General features: G+C 40.1%; 1 pseudogene; it reads left to right on the forward strand.

The window, feature by feature from the left end:
• Positions 1 to 12,378: 12,378 nt before the first annotated feature.
• Positions 12,379 to 14,279, forward strand: LOC148117275 (E3 ubiquitin-protein ligase RLIM pseudogene; annotated as a pseudogene).
• Positions 14,280 to 14,500: the final 221 nt, after the last annotated feature.

Here is a 14,500-nt window from a genome sequence, read left to right on the forward strand (position 1 = left end):
CTGTTTCCTTTTTTTCTAGAGCTTTCAGCTGTGCTGTTAAGTCTCCAATGTGAATTTTCTAGTTTTTTTTTAATGTGGGCACTTAGAGCTATGAACTTTCCTCTTAGCACTGCTTTCATAGTTTCCCATAGGTTTGGGTACATTGTGTTTTTATTTTCATTGATTCTAGGAAGATTTTAATTTCTTTCTTTATTTCTTCCCTGACCCAGGGGTGGTTCAGTAGTTAACTGTTCAGCTTCCATGAGTTTGTAGGCTTTCTGGGGGTAGAATTATTATTAAATTCTAACTTTACTCCATGGTGATCTGATAAGACAGAGGTGAGTACTAATATGTTTTTTGTATCTGTGGAAGTTTGCTATGCTACTGAGTATGTGGTCAATTTTCTTGAAGGTTCCACAAGATGCTGAGAAGAAGGTGTATTCTTTTCTATTTCTATATATGGAATGTTCTATAGATGTCTGTTAAGTCCATTTAATTAATTACCTCCGTTTGTTCTCATATTTCTCTGTTAGGTTCCTGTCTGTTTGACCTGTCCATTGGTGAGAGAGGAGTGTTGAAGTCTCCTACTATTAGTGTGTCAGATTTGATGTATGCCTTGAGTTCTAGTAATGTTTCTTTTACATGTATGAGTGCTTTTATATTAGGGGCATAGATATTCAGGATTGAGACTTCATTCTGATGAAATGTTCCTCTTATGAGTATAAAGTGTCCATCTCCATCTCTTCTGATTGATTTTAGTTTGAAATCAATTTTGTTAGATATTAGTATAGCTACACCTGCTTGTTTCTTTAGTCCATTTGATTAGAAAACCTTTTCCCAACCCTTTACTCTGAGGTAGTGTCTGTCTTTGAGGTTGAGATTTGTTTCTTGTAAAGAGCAGACTGTTGGATCCTGTTTTGATATCCATTCTATTAACCTGTGCCTTTTTATAGGTGAATTGAGTCCATTGATATTAAGCAATATTACTGACCAGTGATTATTACCTCCATTTTTTTTGTGTGTAGCAGAGTTTGTGTGTTTCCCTTCGTTGAGTTGTGCTGGTGGAGGGTTGTTAGATGTCTGAGTTATTGTGGGGGATTTTGGGTTCGTCGTACTGTGATTTTTCTTCTATTACTTTCTGTAAGGCTGCATTTGTGGCTATGTGTTGTTTAAATATGTTTTTATCCGGGAATATCTTGCTTTCTCCATTGATGATGAAAGAAATCTTTGCTTGGTATAGTAGTCTGGGATTGCATCCATGGTCTCTTTGTGTCTGCAGCACATCTATCCAAAACCTTCTGGCTTTTCTTGTTTCCATAGTGAAGTCAGGTGTAATTTTGATAGGTTTGCCTTCATAAGTTACTTGACTTTTTCCTTTGCAGCTTTCAATATTCTTTCTTTATTCTATATATTTTGTGTTTTGATTGTCATATGGTGAGGGTATTTTTTTTTAGCCAGTCTATTCGGTGTTCTGTATGCTTCTTGTACCTTCATAGGAATATCTTCCTTTAGGTTGGGAAAGTTTTCTTCTATAATTTTGTTGAAATTATTTTCTGGGCCTTTGATCTGTAATTCTTCTCCTTCTACCCCTATTATTTTTAGGTTTGATCTTTTTATGGTGCCCCAGATTTCCTGGATGTTTTGTGATGAGAATTTGTTGGATTTGCTGTTTTTTTGATCAGTCCATTTATTTCCCCTATAGTGTCTTCAGCATCTGAGATTCTTTCTTCTATGTCTTGTATTCTGTTGATTATTCTTGTCTTTGTAGTTTTTGTTCATTTACCCATATTTTCCATATCCTGCCATCTCTCAGTTTGTGTTTTCTTCATTGCCTCCATTTCAGTTTTCAAGTCTTGGACTGTTTCCCTTACGAGTTTGATTGCTTTTTCTTGGTTTTTTTTTTTTTTTTTTGGTATCTTTGAGGGATTTATTCATTTCTTCTAACTTTTTGTTAGTCTTCTCATACATTTCTTTAAAGGAGTTTTACACATCCTGTTTAATGGTCTCTAACATGTTCATAATATTACATATAAAGTTACTTTGTTCTACTTCTTCTTGATTAGGGTGTTCAAGTTTTCCTGTTGTGTGTTTGCTGGATTCTGGTATTATCGTGTTGATTTTCAGATTGTTGGAGGAATTCTTGCATTGGCGCCTGCCCATCTCTTCCTTCAAATGCTGTTAGGAGACTCTTGATGGCTTGATCCTATCTTTGTTGTGGCTACCTGTGTACCTGGGGGTTTTTCTTGGTCTGCCCTCTATTAGGTCCCCTCAGCACTGGAGTTGTCTCTCAGATCCTCTCTACTCTGAAGTAGGCCCTCCAGATGCATCTTCTGGTACAGGATGAGGGCTCCCTGCTGGCCAAGTATCTCACAGACAAAAGGGCGGGCTTACTGGGTTCAGGCTCAGTGAAACAAAGAAACTACTGCAGCAGTTGCACTCACCACCTTGTCCCCAGACCCTTAGCACCAAAGCAGGTTGATTTGGGGATCCTATGACCCCACAGATGGGAAGGAGTGCCTGAGGGCAAGCTTGGATGAGAAAAGAAGAGAAGGGCAGTAGCTGGGGATAGAAGCCCTTGCTGAATGACCAGAAAGTTTAGGAGATTGGAGGGTACCCATGTTCCCTTTCCGGTGCATCTGGTTGGCTGATCGGGCACACGATCACCTCTTCAGATGGATCTTCTGGTACAGGATGAGGGCTGCTTGCTGGCCATGGACCTTGCAGATTAAAGGGAGGGCTTCCTGGGTGCTGTCTCAGTGAAACAAAGAAACTCCTGCAGCAGTTGCACTCACCACCACTTTGTCCTCAGACCCTTAGCCCCGAAGTAGGTTGAGTTGGGGGATCCTATGAACCCACAGATGGGAAGGGGTACCTGGAGGCAAGTTGGGATGGGATAAGATGAAAAAGACAATAGCTGGGGGGAGAAGTCCCCACTGAATGATCAGAAAGTTTAGAGGATTGGAGGGTGCCTGTGCTCCCTTTACGAGGTGTCTGGCCGGCTGGTCGGGCACACACTCACCTCTCTGGATGGAACTTCTGGTACAGGATCATAATTAATATAGTTTGTGTGATTATTTTGGGTCTGGGAATCCAGGAAAATGAGCAAGAAGCCTCTGTGTACAAAATGGCACTCCAGCATGTGCAAGAAGTCCACATAAAGTCTAAGAAAGCGTTAAGAAAAAGGCTTCTAGATTCACACACACACACACACAAAAAAAAAAAACGGAGCCAAATGCAGATTCGTAATAATAGCTTTATTCAGAAAGGCTCTGGGTTCTGGGTGCAAGCAGGTGCGCCACAACTCCTTTAAGATAAATTTTACTGACTCAGCATTAGAAATGGTGGCTTCCTGGTTTGTGATGGCAGCATGAACTCTCACTCTTACAGGAGGTAGAGCACTTAAATGGGGTCTATGAGCAGCTTGTTGCAATTTACTTAATGGATACACAGACCTGTTGTGACCCCAAAGCCAGGACAATGTGCATAGCTCTCAGAGGCAATGAACATGCCTAGTCAACGTTGGACTGGGCAGAGTCAACAGGTAGTAACATTCACTTGGTCTTAGACACACCCACTTATCATTTAGAAAAGTGTTTCTCATCCAAAAATAATTCCTAATATGCAATAAAGGCAGACTCAAACAGAAATAAACCATTGAATGGGTTACAGTGTGTTTATAAATGTACATAAGTTTGAGAGAGAGAAGGAAATGAACTTGGAAGAGATAAAACAAATTCTTTAAAGAGACAGTAGAGTCATAGATGAAAGGAGTAAAGAGAATTAAGCAACATAAAGACGGAAAGCACACAGAGAGTCAGGAATACATATATTACTGTGTGTACTTTGAATTCTTTAAGTATGAATGAGCCAAATACAAAGAGACATTTTGTTGTACTGGCTGCTAAGTGAAACCAACATATATACCTTAAAGGCCTCTTGACTTCAAAATTTGTGTCTAAGAATATCTTACTTTGGAAAAGAGGTTCTGCTTTTGTTTCCACAGAGGATGAGATCCTGTGGATTCCTTCAAGGACTAACATGGTTTAGTGGGACAAAAATCACTGAAAGGTCTGTAAACCCCTTAAATGTCTTCACACCAAGAAGCAGGAAGCAGTTTAGAGAGTACTATACCCAAATACCCAAATATTGTTTATAAATGCTTGTTTACCCTTAAAAGGGGATATACTATAGAGATGAATACTTTGCCTTGGTATGGATCTTGGTCTATTGATACAAATTTCAGATCAATTTAGTTATGTGTATATTTCTCTTCTTGATCAAGGTATTGTGTTTGTGTAGCTCATTTAAAAATGTAATGTATAATTAAGAAATATAAGTTAATAGATAATCATCTATAATAGTCAAGATTGTCATGCTAGGTTTTCTAGATATGTGGATATGTGGATAGCCTCCTTATGAAAGATTTTAAGCCTTTTGAGCAAGAAACTGTTCTTGCTTGGACTGCTTAATGGTATGTTGTATGCACTGGACATGTAGGGACCACAGAGAAATGACTGCTGAAGTTGCCCAAGGAAGGTGAAACAGTCCTTAAGGGTTTTTGTTTCATGAAAGACTCTGCAAGACATTCTATAGGATGTCAGAAAGCAACTGAAAAATTGCCAATATAGGCAGAACTGTCTTTGAAATTTCCTTATTTATGGAAAAGTTTTTCAGATACTATGGGCTTGTAGACTAAAGATGGATGGTCCAATGTTACAAAAGATCTTTGGGTGACTGTCCAGGCAGCAGGATGTCTTGTCAATCAGAAGTTTGGGAAGTTGCTTAAAATGTATTTCCTGTTTACTTAGGTAATATTATATTCTACTGGAATCTTTGATGGAGTTGAAGAATAGATAGTTATAGATATAGTTTTCCTTGGTTAGGACAAAAGATAAAGTATAGCAGCGAATGAGTGACCAAAGTGGTCAAGACCATGATGGGGATACACACTGAAACAGCTTACCTGAGCTAATGGGAGCTCACTGACTCCAGACTGACAGCAAGGCAACCAACATAGGACCAAACTAGGCCCTTTAAATGTGGGTGACAGTTGTATGGCTGGGGCAGACTGTGGGACCAGTGGCAGTGATACCAGTATTTATCCGTACTGCTTGTGTACTGGCTCTTTGGAACCCATTCTCTTTGGAAAGATACCTTGCTTAGCCTAGATATAATGTGAAGGGACTTTGTCCTGCCTTAAAGCAATATGCTAGACTTTGGTGACTTCCATTGGAAAATTTTACCCTCTGTGATATATGGACGGAGCATGGTTGGGGGGTAGTTGGAAAGAGAAGGAAGAGGAGGGGAGTGAGTGGGAACTGGGATTGCTATGTAAAATGAAAAAATATAGTTCTTAATATCTTAATAAATAAATTTAAAAATTTATTGAAGCATGATTTTAGGAGTTAATCAGGTACTTGCATTTCTATTCAAATGTTTTGAGACAAGGTCTTAATATACTGCCATGGCTGGCATTATGTATACAAGTCTGGCCTTGAACTCACAGATATCTGCCTCTGAGTTCCAGTTACTGGGATTAAATTCATGTGCTTCCATACTTGGCTCAAACTGAATTGAATTCTATTTTGTTTTGTTTCCTTCAAATTTGAATAAATAATTCTTAACATAGATGTTTTATATGTTCTTTACAATGTAATTGACAAAATCACATATATGTGAGTATAAGAAATAAATAATAAACTATATTGTACATATTGTTTTTACTGATATCATCATGATTTTGATAATCATTTATCATATAAATATAATCATACAAACTTTACTTTTTTTATATGAATTTTCATGTTTAATATCCCTTAAATAAAGTTGTATATCATCTCAAAATGAGAGAACTATGAACAAAATTCTGCATCTTTTAACTCTATTTTTGTTTAGTTCATCTGAAATCCAGTACATTATCATTTAAAAATTGAAACAAAATAGACACATTATTGTTTTTGTTGTTTTCTTACTAGATCTTTAAAATGCAGTTAGGTATTTTACAAAATGACATAAATGTGTAACTTTGCTTCATTTACTTAGTCATTAATTAAAATGCATTGGTGTTCACATTTCAGCATATGATAGGAACAAATAAAATTTTATACACTTTTGATGTGTCCTTGCAATGCAGTGCTTGCCCATTTCCATACATTGAGAACATAAATACAGTAGTAATTAGTGGTGTAAGAGGTACTTCTGTATTTGTGTTGTTTTCATTGGTTAATAAAGAAACACCTTTGGGCCTGGTAATAGGGCAGAATTTAGGTAGGTGGGGAGACAGAACTGAATTCTGCAAGGAAGAAAGTAGAGCCAGAGAGAGAGCTGCCATGGATCTGCCGGGTCAGACATGCTGAATTTTTCCTGGTAAGCCACAATTGTGTGGTGACATACAGATTATTAGAAATGGGTTGAGTCAAGATGTGAGAGTTAGTTAATAAGAGGATAGAACTAATGGACCAGGCAGTGCTTAAATGAATACAGTTTCTGTGTGATTATTTTGGGTGTAAGCTAGGGGACAAAACAAGGGGACCCACTCCCTACAACAAATTAATTGGTTTTATATGTTTCTTTCACAGTACATCTTGAACAATCATGCATTTCTCTGTATGGTGATCACATTTTGGTGTCAAATATAAAGGGCTCCATGTATGTATTTGCTATACCATATTATAGATATTATAGCAATTGAGGCAACTTTAATAGAAAAGAAACAACAGAGTATTCAAACAGAATCATGTATAAAATGTATAAAATGAAGGAAGAATTATGCATGTGTCTGTCCTAAATATCTTCCTAAGTTAATACAAAAGAAGGTAGTCTCAAGCTAATGGCTTATGGCAAGTGGTTGAAATTTTGAATAGGTTAACTAGGTCAAGAAAGGCTCCAGGGCAGTTGGTTAAAAATTTAGAGCAGGCAAGTTTAAGGATGCAGATCAGTATAGTCCCACTACTGAAGTCTGTGTAAGGACTCATGCTCCTTCTCTCTCTGGTTCCATGCTTCATGAACTGAAGGATCCTCTGTAACATGAGGGGCCTTGCTTGTTGGGGTTTATGTCCTGCACAGTTCCCCAGAGCTGGCAAGCCACAACAAATATCACACAGAGATCTCCATAAGTTATAAAACTGATTGGTCCATTAGCTCAGGCTACTTATTAGCTCTTGTAGCTTATATTAACCTATTATTCCTATAATGTTAGCCACATGGATCTGTATCTTTCTCAGTGGAGCAGCTCACATCTTGCTTCTTCGGTGATTTGGGCAAAACTGTGGAGGGAGCTTCCTGCTTCCCAGAATACTCATGTTCTCATGGCCCGCCATTTATTTTTAAATAAATCAGCATTTATTTAAAACATGATTGACAGAATACAGACAATTCTCCCGCACCAATCCTCCCTGCCACAAGCTCTTTACCATGTTCTGCCTTGCTGAAGTTACAATTAAACAAGCGTGGTGAAACATCTAAAGCTGGGAAACAAACTTCTCTTTCTCTCTACAGTCTTTTATGTCAGGCATTTTGCACAATGACAGAAGGCAAACTTCAAACAGATGTGAAGGAAAGCCCCAAGATGGTAACATGGAACGCATGAAATCTGCTGAGAAGAGACCGAACATCATAAAGTCTACTTTGCCTTGAACAGAACATGTATAAAGACCAAGGGAAATAAAATGTGGTCCAAAATGGTAAACAACTTCCTTCTTCGCAATAATAAACCGTGGAGAAAAAGAAAAGCCACAGAAATATTCAGCCTCTGAGTGGCACAAACCTTGTCTTATTTGTCTGTTCTTTTTTGTTGACTACAATAATACCCAAATCCAAACTTTGGCAAATGAGTATGAAATGAAGAAAAACTGAGCCTCTCAATGGGCAATGCGTGTAGATTCTTTTTCTTACTGTTAAATTCAGATGGTTTCCTGTAAGAGACAGAAGGCAGCCTTAAATACAGAAGCTTAATACATTTAGCAGATCAAAGTGTCAGTTTCAATAACTACCTGCCCTCCAAAAACATATAAAAGGAAGGTTAGAGTGTCATGACAGGTGTCAATTACCCACAAGTATACCTTTGTAAAGATTTCATGATGTAGACTTTCCACATCTTCTAACTAAAACATTAGTAAGTAAGATGAAGTATTATCAAGAACAATAGTCAAGAGACACACATTCTCTAAAAGCCTTCCATCCTCTTGCAATATATTCACTATAGATAACATTTTCATACCTATCATTTCACCTGTATTTTGCTACAACATAAGAACCTTATATACTTACTAAACCAGAAAAAAATAATTTAATACTTAGAAAACATATGAAGGTGAAACTGTTGGAATTGTAATTTATTTTAAAAACATTTCATAATTAAAGGATATGTATCCAGGTTAAGCTGTGTTGGATCATAAATTTATCCAGTGTAAGTAAACCAAGTCATGTCTCTCCTCCCTGCCTCTAGTAGCATTCATTTCAATCATGCCTGCACATTAGCCATTTACTGAAGGCGTAAGTCACAAACAATCCCACGCCAGTTTGGAATTATGATTAATAGAATGGTTATTTATTTAAAGGGGAAAAACTTGCAGATAACTGTCCCAGACAACAGCCCTCTGTGCGATGAGGAAAGGAGTCTAGGAGAAGGAATCAGGGTTGGAAGCCAGAGAGAGAATGGAGGACAACTGCTGCTTTTTGAAAGAAAGAGAGACCACGCCCCAATGGGCTGGTATCTCAGTGGCTATTGGCTGAAGGAGTGGAAGGAGCTCCTGCAGCACCTCCCCCTTTTGTTTAAGTAAGAGAGTTCTAAACCTACTACGAAATTATATACAATAAATACAAATATCCTATTCTAACTAGCTTAAGGCTTGTATAATAAATAACTAGGCCAACTCATGAGAGAAAAGTAACTATATTTATATAGTCTTCAACCCCATCGAAGATCTGAGAAGGGAAATAATGTTACCTGAGTAATTAGGAAGTGCGATCAAACAACTTCCAAAACATGCAACAAATCACAGAGACAACTGGCTACCTGGGCAACCACCCAAAGTCATGTTTGCATCATTGAAGCAACCAACTTTGCTTATGGCCTAACATAACTGACATACCATTTTCAAAGGCAAGAAACTTTTCAAAACTATCTTACCCTGTCTTGGCAGGATATGACAGTCCTGTTTTGTCCATTTATGGATACTCTGTATCTCTGTCAGTGGTTGAGGTATGGGCATTTATTACCCAAAGGTCAGTTTTGCCAAGAAGAAAGGCTCCAGATGGAGTGTCTTTGGTGTTCAATATTCTCTCAGGAATAGATGGGTGTTGCCAGGAGTGGTTGTGTCTCACTACCATGGAACTCTGAGTTAGATTAAAGTCCATTTTCTACAGCTCTTTGAAGAGGTTGAAGATTATCTATCAATACTAAATATAACCTCTATGTATCTAAAGTACCTGATTAGTCTAATTATAAATGACAAACATAGATGACTATTGATCTATATAATTCTCAATACCTATCTAACATAAAGATTAAGGCAATAAACAACTGTGCAACAAATGAGGACAATATGACCTCCAAATATAAACAATGTGCAAGTATACATTGCAATATGGTAAATATATATATATGTATATGTATATATATATCAATATATAAACAATATATAAGTATCTTAATCAGAGGTAGAAATGTACACTGCAATATGGCAAATATACATATATCAATACAATATATATATTAATATATTAAAATGTTTTAAACAGAGGTAGAAGCATGCATGCATACAATAGTCAATATAATTTAACTTTGTATCAATATACAAGGATCAAAACCAATATAATTGTCTAAAAGCAATAACTCACAAGTACCAGTCTATCTATTATCCCATCATCCAATTATCCCTCTTTATTTTTTAAAGATCCCCGAGCTTATAAAATTCCTCCTCCAACCCTCAACTGTATACTAAGTATAATCAACCCATAAATGATGTGCCTAAACCCAAGGACAAACTTACTGGGAGATGGGGACATCATCCTCTAGAATTACTTCCAGCTGTCATGGGTCATGGGGGCGACATTCTTTTTGGGGGATCCTGTGAAAGTAAAATGATGGCTAAATTTCACGATTAATGTCTGGTAAGATTGTAAATAGTCTCTGAGTATTTTTTGTAGGTCTGGCCAGAATGTTTTAAAAGATGTGCATCATTTCAGCTAACCAAGTTGGAATCATCTTATGCAGCTGGTACTCAAAACAGGTATTGTAGTAGCATCTGTCACTTGTCTTATTGCTTTGACTAAGATTTCAGCACTGCATTGAGTAAGAGTGAAGAAAGTGGACATTTTACCTTCTTATTAGAAATGAAATGCTTTCCATTTCCTCCCATTTAGAATAATGCTGGTGACAAGGTTGTTGTACATGGTCTTCATTATGTTTCTGTGGTTGATTTTTATTGTCACCATAGCTGGATTTGGGCCTGTCGAGAAGGACATTTCTAGAGAGACAACTCTCAGGGAATACACCCCGGAAATGTGGGCTGCACCGGTCGATGGGCTGGGCTCCCAGAGGAGAGGATAAAAGGAAAAAGCAAACTGAGCAGAGCATCATCACTCCCTGCCTTGCCACCACTGGCACAGTGTAAAGAGCTGTCTCAACAGCCTGCCACAAGAGCTGGAGCCACTGTCACTACCAAGCAATCCCAATATGATGGGCTGTATCTGCTCCAAAGCCTGACTCAAAATATGCCCTTGTCTTATAAAGATACTTTGGTCTGGTATTTTGTCAGGACAGTTAGAAAAGAAATAAATCCAGAACCTTGGTACCAGGGTTGGAATCATTAATGTGATAAACGTGACCTTGCAGGCCATAGGCATTTGGACTTACACACGGAGGAATGTAGAAGAGTTCCGAGTTGCAGGCTAGAGAAGTCCTTGAACACTGTACTTAAAGCTTAATGGGTGGGACATGGGAAGAACAAAATGCCAACAGAAACATAGACAGTGAAGTCTGTGCTCATGAGGTTCCAAGGGGGAACAAGGACTCTACTGGGAACTAGGTTAGATGCCATTTGTCTTATATCCTCTCAGAGAATCTGGCTGCATTCTGTCTATATCCTGAGGAGCTGAAGGGTCCTGAAATCAGAAGTGATGGACTAAGTCTGGCATAGGAAAACTCAGCACATCATACCAATTCCTCTAGTTAACAAATTTTTAAATCACATTTGTGTGTGATTTCTTTCTGACATTGGAGTCGGCTAGCAGCAAAGATTGGTGTGTTTAAATAGAGTTCTCTTTCCTTGCCTCCCATTTATGTCACGGCTGATCCTGGACTAGCCAAGGGTCAGGCCTTCAACATGTCCATCTTCTTTGGGAGCTTCTCTTCTTTGTATAGCAACAGCATCTACCACACACACTTTGCTTTTCCAAGCCTTATGGCTAAGCAGGTGCTCCCATGTTCCACCTTCTCCAGAGATTATGTTCTGGGCTCTGCCTACTTACCACGTTGATGAGAGGCCCCTGAACACTTTGAAGAGTGGGGAAGGGGAGCAAACAGAGAACTGAGATCTGAGTAGGAGGCTCAGCCTCTGTGTTTTCATATAACAGCCCTCAGTGAATGCACTGTGGGAGGAAGGGGGTTGTGGAAATGAAGCGCTCCAACAGGTCTGAGTTTTCATTTTCCATCCTGCTGGTAGTGAAATGCATGGCCTGCAGGCCCCTCTAGAAGTCAAACTTCCTGCTGACCTCGGGTGACACTAACAGTTCTTTACATGGAGGGCTGGGCTAAAACCACCCTTTCCTTACCACCCTAATCAGATGCCAACCTGAATGAATCAGCAAGTCCATATCTGCTTTCCCATTCTCTGTAATAGTCCCTACAGCTATCTCCCACTCGAGGGCTGTAGCCAGGTGTCTTCAGGCTCCATGACTTAATCCTTGTTTTCATGACACCAGAGTAGAGAATGTCAACTCTTGGTTCCTTTCATGATGGCACCTAGCCACTGTCATTGGGGAATAGCACAATGAACTACCTGTGTGATGCCAGCCTATCACGAAGCAGTCACTTTCTCACTAAATTCCCCAGCATGATGCCAGCCTTGCAAGAAAAGTGGGTGTGTCCTTCGAGTAGGACTACCAGTAGCTCTTCTCCAGGCCCACCTGGTACACTTTGGCTGAATCATCTGCTTTCTAAATAGGACTTCTTGAGTCACGTGAAGTAGCTGAGAAAGGGGACCTGAACTACATTCAATAGGTAATTTGGGGTGACTTTAAGAAAATTTACCTTGAGTCGATTTCTGTCACTGCTAGGTAACAATGGAAGAGAATGGCTGCTTGAGCTACGTGTCAGAATGGGCGGAGTTCCTGGGCTAGAGGCGGGTCTCTCCCAGCCATTCGGAGGCGGGCTAGGGAGCAGGAGGCAGCCACGCAGCAGAGCTCAGGTGGCCACGGCAGCAGCTGAGGCCTCAGAGCCCAGCCAGTCCCCTCCTGGCCGGACCACCGAAGCCTAGTGAAGAAAACTGAAAGTCCGGTTTATTGGATTTCAGTCCTATGTCATAACAGACAGAAATCCTCCACTTGTTCATCAAGATGGAAAACTCAGATTCTAGTGATAAAAGAAATGACCAATCTGCAGCACAGCGCAGAAGGCAATTGATTCGATTGAATCGGGAAGAAGCTTTCTATCGATTTGTAAATAATCTGAGCGGAGAAGACTATCGACTTATGAGAGACAACAATTTGCTAGGCACCCCGGGTCAAACTACTGAGGAGGAGTTGCTCAGAAGACTACAGCAAATCAAAGAGGGGCCGCCCCCGCCACAGAGCTCAGATGAAAATAGACCTGGAGATGACATGTCCAATGGTGACTCCATAATTGATTGGCCTAACTCTGTCCGACAGACTGTCAATACAACAGGAAGTGGTCAGAGAGGAAATCAGTCCTGGAGGGCAGTGGACCACACTAATTCACACACTGGTGATCTCAGATTCAGTTTAGAGACACGTGTGAACCGTAATAATGGAAGACAAACCCCAGAGAACGGAAATGAACCGTCTGCTACAGATCTTAGTGCAGAAAACATGGACAGCAGCAGCCAAAGGCCAATGGAAAATTCAGCATCTGAGACATCATCTGCCAGACCATCTAGGTCAGAACGCAGTTCTGCTGAAGCATTAACAGAAGTGCCATCCACCAGAGGTCGAAGCAGGGCAAGAAGCCGCAAACCAGAACACGGGAGAAGACCCAGAGCCAGAGCTGAAAGAAGTAGGTCTCCTCTGCACACAGCAAATGAAATTCCACGAAGATCTCATCGTAGAGTCTCATCTCATACCTTTGTGCACCCTTTGGTAAATGAGATCGAGGGAAGTTCTAGAACCCCTCGCCATGGGACTTTGAGACAGCAGATAACTGGACCTGAGTTGCTAGGTAGAGGTCTTTTGGCGGCTTCTGGGTCAAGAAATTCTGCCGCTCAAGGGTCAAGTTCTTCAGACATGGGTACCAATGGTGGAGCGGCAGGATCTGGTCAAAGACCTCCAACCACAGACCTTCAAGTCAGAAGAGTTCTGCAGGGAGAATACCACCAGAGAGATAGCGTAGCTAGCAGAACTCGGTCAAGGTCCCAGGCCCCAAACACCGTGGTCCTTTATGATAGTGGTCGTGGAGGTTTTATAGGCACCTTAACATTTTTTGAACCTGCAGATGGGAGCACCTTTGTGAATACTAACAGGTCTTCCACTCTTACACTCTTCGATACTGGATCAAGGGAAACTGCACCTGTTCCTTTTCAAACCCCATCAAGGCAGAGAACGACAGGTTTTGGTGAGTTTCCACGGAGTGGAAGAGGGCGCTCTGGTCAGAACAGCTCTGCTGCTGGCTCCAGCTCCAACCCCGGCTTCAGTTCCAATCGTGAAAGTTCACAAAGAAGCTCAAGGGTGTATGAAACCCTACTTTACCCTTTTAATGACAACCACCAAACTAGAGGACTCACCAAAGAACAGATTGCTAACTTAGCAATGAGAAGTTTTGGTGAAAATGACGCATTGAAGACATGTACTATTTGCATTACGGAATACATGGTAGGCAACAAAATTCGTAAGCTACCTTGCTCCCATGAGTACCACGCCCACTGCATCGACCGCTGGTTATCAGAAAATACCACCTGTCCCATTTGTCGCAGGGCTGTCTTATCTTCTGGGAACAGAGAAAGGGTTGTGTAATGAGAACAGAACTCTCGAAGCTGTGTAGCTGGAATAGTGACGGGCAAAGAGAAATCGTTTGCTTTGTGTCCATGTTTTTTGAGTGGTGCTTAAATATAAAGTCACAACCTGAATCGACTCATTGCTTTCTGAGGGAATTGTGTCTTTTCTCTAGTTTCTCTTTCAGGATAGAAAGAATATTTCAGACGCGACGTTTTCGGCCTTCAGTGTTTGATTTCAGTACCTAACCTGTACTAACCTGTTGCTGATAATTTACCCTTGTACACTTGTCATTTTCCCTTCGTTACCATAAGGTCTGCCTTAGCAGGGGCTCCTTTATCATGTTAACCTCTTA

Source organism: Myodes glareolus, chromosome X (genome assembly GCF_982192425.1).
Source record: "Myodes glareolus chromosome X, mMyoGla1.1, whole genome shotgun sequence".
NCBI lineage: Eukaryota > Metazoa > Chordata > Mammalia > Rodentia > Cricetidae > Myodes > Myodes glareolus.